The following is a 6,000-nucleotide window of genomic DNA, read 5'->3' on the forward strand; positions in this document are numbered from 1 at the left end:
AGTGAAAGTAATATTCTTATGACCACCTAATTTTTAAGTTGTAAGAAATGTTCAAATATTTCTTTTCTTACAACAACCCATAGAACCAAAACATTGAAAACGCAACCTTTTGAAATCATAGAAAGTCCTTAATTCAATTAAGATCTATACAAAAGCTTAGACACGATCTCAATAAACTAGCCTCAGGTAACATCACTTTGGACAACACAAAATTTAGCACAGTGACGTCAATACTTTCACGCCTTATATGAGATTGATTGGCATGGAAAGAGATAACTATTACCTATTGTAACTAATATAAAAACTTGGACTGGCAAAAAACTTGGGCTAAATAGCATCATAACCTACATTCCGATTGGTGGTACCGAGCACCAAGCGGAGCGCTTACACTGAATATGAATTTTAAACAGACTTGGTGTAGGGCCATATTCGTGTGTTTCTCTTTTATCGGTCATTGTGACTGGCATCGCGGCTTCGTTATATTCTGATATTGATATTCAGACAGCGACGCGACTCGAGGTTTCTTACACACTTGCACCAACGCTATGTACATCGGAAACCAATAACCATCCTGTACTAACACAATACATTTATTGTACATGGCACGTGATATGTCGTCTACTTACACCCACATTCCTAACTATTTAAAACTAATTCACCTTAAAGTGTATATGATAGGAATTTAATTGAATCATTTGCACGTACAAGTATTTCAATGGAAAATGTTGGAAAAAGTTCAGACTGAATTTTACAATAAACAAAATCACGAACTACACGCTTTGATTATTACATAATAGTACACGAGTGCTGTCTATTGTTGATAAATCTCCTTAAATATACCATGAAATAAAAGTCACGTCACAAAATTACAATATAACAAGTGAAACAGAAACGGTTTACGAGGTTTTTTGCGACATTTTTGTGGTCCGGTAACGGTTTCAGCTCCTACAGAGGCGACGACGGCGACGGGAGCGCGGCTCCGCAGACACATTGCGCTTGCGACGACCACCGGGCTTCGTCATCTACAAGATATGCACAACTGCACATACCAGCCTTCGAGACAATGCATTTCACATCATTTAACTCCATTTGAAGGCTTTATATAAATGATTTAACATAGGGTACATGATGTACCTATGTTATTTGTATGAAAATAAATGTTGAGATGATGAATCTTGTGGAATCAATCTACCGCAGTCATTAAAACCATTGGCTATTCCGCTCCATTGTGCCTTTCGATTCTTACGAGTCTATAAACCTATATAAAGTGGAGGTATGTGGGTAAATATTAAATGTGAATGGCAACACATGTGCGTGGAGTGTGGCAGGTTGCGCGGGTCAATGGCACCTGCGAGGCCCAGATTCAGTTCCCCATAAGTTGCCATTTTCTCAGGAAGCGGCGGCGGCGCGTGGCACGCAGCTCTGTCGACGGACGCCGCGAGCGCATTCTGTCACGGCGGGACTGCGCGCGCGCATATTGACGCGCTTTCATTAATGCGGAGTCACTGGAGTCGCCGAAGACGTTGCAAACTTTTAAGGCTTCTTAATTTTATAGCTGCCTTCTATATAACGGCTTTGTTTCACTGAAGATGAGAAGGATTACCGTAAGCTTCGACTGGCTCACCACACTATTGTAACACAATTTGTTAGGTAGCCGAGCATATAATTAGTAAACCACCATCGTTTAACTCCATGAACTCGAAGTGTTAGAATTTGTATTGTTTTTATTGTTGATAAAAAAGTGTAGTTAACATCATGGCCATTAGGTATATTCAAAAGGAAGAGCGTCATCCAGTCATTTAGCTCCCGTCAACTAGGCGTATTTCCGCGCTCTAAGTGCTAAACACTAAACAAAAGAATCGGAAGCTCGCCGGCCTTGCAGGTACCATCATCAATGATTGCGGCTATTTACTTTTGATTTGCTATTTAATTTTTGTTCGTCACGTATGCAAACATATTTTTTATTCATATTTTGCTATTCATTTAAAACACTACTGAATTCATGAATCTCTATTACAGTTCATTTATTATACCTAATTAGGTACGTAGCAGCTGCCGGAAGACAATATAGTGATGACTATAATCTTTCACTTTACAAAAATTACCAAAACACGCAAATGACATAATATTTTTATAGTATCCTCGTGTAGTGTAATCACGAGGTGTTAATATCAGAAAAAACAATTGGAAAAACTACTAAGATTACTTTAACCCAACTTCATATTGAATATGTAAGTAGGTACTTTGTGAAAGCAAAATTATCGCACTCATTCAAGAACTAGTTAAGTTCTATTAACTGAGAAGATATCAATGATCAGTGATTTAATGAACCCTTTACGGCTTCATATCTTTGAATGATCACGATCATTAAAGATTGGATGACAATGACCATGATAACGTCGGTATTAATGGAATTATAAAGAAACCGATAGCGCTTGATCCCCATTGAGACTAACATGAAGTGGCCGAGTTTCCTGCAGTTGGTAGCTACATATTGGTGGAAGAATTGCAAATACAGCTGAATGGTTATGTCGAGTACACAAGCACGGATGCGGACGGCGGCGGCGACGCTGCCGCGGAACCTTCACCCTGCACTTGAACTCGAGGCGGCGCGCCCGAGCCCACCCGCGCCGCCCGCCGCCAATATCAACCCAACCGAAACCGACAATTCGTACATCACACTACCAACAAACATTCTATTTTCCGAATTCAATACGAAGTACCTTGTACCTACTTCTGGGAGGAAATCCCTAAATATAAACTCCTTAACTCCTGAACTGCCAAAAGCGTCCACAGGGAAATATAGATATTTACAATTTTGCACGACTTTTACTACAGAAATTACTTCCCTAAAACTGTTTGCAATAAAACGAACGATCAACTTGGTAAAGTCTACGTAGCCGGCCGGTGTGGTGTGGTTTTATTATTCCAGCCAGTGTAACTTCTGAGTCAGAATTCGCGGAGGCAACACACTGACCCCGAATAATAAATTTCGCAGCTAAATGAGCCCCGAGGGGGCTGGGACTCGGCAACGAACTCTACCCAAGATAAACATGAGCAATACGTAACAGACTTACGACTTACTCAAACGAAGATAAAGAAACGAATTCTAATGATTTCAATAAAAAATGTTTTTATGCACTTTTTTTAAAGAAAAGCTAATTTTGATGATTAATAAAAAATACTCTTGATTTTGTTTTCCTAAAGTATCATAAAAATACCAATAAGTAAATAACAAGAACTAAAAACAGAATTTTGAGAACAAAAAATTTCATTTAGTAAAAAAATATATGTGAAAACCAACTGAGGCATTAAAATGTACTGAGAAGTAACTAGTTTTTGTTTTAATTAAATATACTAAGCTTGAATTTACTATGAAAACCAAGTTAAATGATAATGGTTACCATTAGCCCATTAACTCGACTAAAATCTCAATTTACGGCAAGCATTGCGCGGACTCCAAACGTTTCCTTGTTAGTGTGTACGTGATGTCGAACTTTCCCGAAACTTATGTTTAAACAAGGGAAGCGAGCTATTTTACTTAGACATAAATTCTGCATAACTCTTCGTCTTAAACTTGATCAGAAATCAGATAGAAACAGTGCTAAATTGTGCAAAAAGTTTGTAGTTTTCAAATGTGAAACAATATCCTTTGTATGCATCAACATTTTGATTTGATTTCAATCTACTTTGTAAGTACAATCGTGAATGATTAGTGGTGGTGACTGTGAAATATTGAATCCGCCACGCTCGTTGTGGCACGCGGCTGCATCCGATTCACTCACGCTGTGCTCTGTGTTTCGGCTTTATTAAATTATGCCGATTTATATTCTAATTAATTATTCAATAAATTCATATCAAAATGCTCGACAAAGCAAATCATATGATTAACTTCGGCATTGCTGCTGAGAATATTATCAACTTGCTTGCGAAGTCACGTTTTCCAATTGAAATTGCATCTATATATTAAAAAATCACGCGAAATATTCACGTTTAAATTCCTTTGTTACAGTTTATTCTAAATAATCTTAGCTTGATATTTCTAAAAGTATAAAAACGACGTCAATAAGCGGAATATTTAAAATCAGGTGTGTTATATTCTTTTATTACTTTGAATGAAATTTTATATTTAAAACATGCAATATTCAACGACACTAACTTAAATGATTATTATTATATCTTTTTAGCCCATCACAACTTAGAGAAAATCTTATTTTTACTTGAAGTACCTACTATCTCTAGAAAAATATCACAGTATAGAACACGCTCGGCAGTTCGCTGTATGGCCTGAACAGTGGAAAAGCTCACAGACCGGCTTTTTCAGACGCCGCGCTCGTGTGCGCTGCGCATCACTGTATCAAATGATCTTTCCCAATTTTAATACCTCTTTAATTTATTACGATTCTTTTCAAAAATGTTTATGTCTAAATTATTTTAAATATGGCACATCTAAATTACAAGAAAATAATGCAATTTCAGGTTTAAAAATTATAAAAGCAGAAAACTCACCAGTCTTTCACAATAAATATATTCGCGTACACTAGACGGCCGGCAGGGTATAATTAAAAGTTGTTGATACTGTGTGTGTATCAGTGTCCAGCAGTTAACAGTTAGATCGTATCGTTGCCGGAGCGTGGTGCTTTCGGCACGGCCGGGCCGGCACTGACGCGAAGCGGGCGCTCGCCCGATGCCGCCGCTGTCGGAGGCTTCGCGGCGCGAGCTTTCAGCGACACAAGACCCGCACGCACTGCACACTGCACTCGCCCGCGTCTACCCACGCGTTGCGATTCTCTCGATCGTCTACTGTTCCGAGCGCCCGACGCACGTTTGAACTCTTAGCGGCGCCCGCTTTAGCGTATAAATATGAGGTCCGGTGGCGGGGGCTGGCGTCGGAACCCGACGCATCGCGAATCCACATCGGCATAAATTGAAGATGCAGCCGATGTCCTCCCCATTGATTTTATTGCTTATCTATTAGATATAGCCAATTAGCAAAATTCTCACCATCGCTGTCGTGACCGTTTCCGTAATCAATGCACATAATGTTACGTATAAATTATTCGATAACAGATAACGAAGATAACTTACAATGTTATGAGCGAGTAAGAAATATACTAGGATCACTATACACGTGCCTATTAAAAATATTAGAGTCGTAATCAGATAGATATGGAAATACTAATTTGTTTGTTAAATTAAAATTAAGCATTACTTATAATTTCATTATTTACTAAGGGTATTAAATTGATAAACATTAAGCCGATATAAATAGTTCCTAGTACTCAGTCAATATTTTTAATAGAACTTATTCAAAAGTAAGCATCTTTGCTCAAATGAGAGTGACAGTGTGATGGAAATGAGACATGTATAATGTGCAGTGCAGCGAGGAGTCGGCGACGCGGGCACAGCACCACAACATTCGATACGCTTGAGTACGTCAACTACCAGACACTTTTTATTCTCACATAAAACTTCATAAAATTACCTTCGCAAGGTATCGCTTCGAAAATGCAAATAATATACACGAAAAATCAATCAATTTAACAACTTTTCTATGCTGATCAACTTTTTATCAGTGATAAGAAAAATGTTTACTTGTGCCATATGAAATGTTGTTTTGTTGTGACACACAGATGACAATTTTATTTTGTGAATAATTTAACTAGCATTTTATCAAAATAACTGACCATTCATGATTTCTTGTATGATTTAAACGGAAAACTGAAAGCATGCAAACACAAACTACGCACGGTGTCTAATTTAACACGTGTCCTGAATTTACCGTGACATAAGAACTAATACTTATAATTATGCAATCATTTTCACAACACGTAACGTTCTTAAGAAGTTCAACAGATCAAACTTAACTTTAGGTACTTTTTCAGAAAACTAAATTCGTATATCGGATGTGATCTTATGCTGGAACATATTATATTATAAAGTTAGTGTAAACTGAAGGACTGCTCGTAACTCTTTCACTTTGAGATCCAAATTATTAAA

At 37.7% G+C, this 6,000-nt stretch overlaps 1 protein-coding gene across 1 annotated transcript in view; it reads right to left on the reverse strand.

Moving 5' to 3' along the window:
* LOC124630933 (titin) overlaps positions 1-4,819 on the reverse strand; it is a 29,827-nt gene extending 25,008 nt beyond the window's left edge. Inside the window, exon 1 of the mRNA XM_047164975.1 lies at positions 4,510-4,819. The gene's annotated coding sequence lies outside the window, so the exon portion shown is untranslated. The remainder of the gene's footprint in view (positions 1-4,509) is intronic.
* Between the last annotated feature and the right edge of the window lie 1,181 nt (positions 4,820-6,000).

Source organism: Helicoverpa zea, chromosome 6 (assembly GCF_022581195.2).
Source record: "Helicoverpa zea isolate HzStark_Cry1AcR chromosome 6, ilHelZeax1.1, whole genome shotgun sequence".
In the NCBI taxonomy this organism is placed as follows: Eukaryota; Metazoa; Arthropoda; class Insecta; order Lepidoptera; family Noctuidae; genus Helicoverpa; species Helicoverpa zea.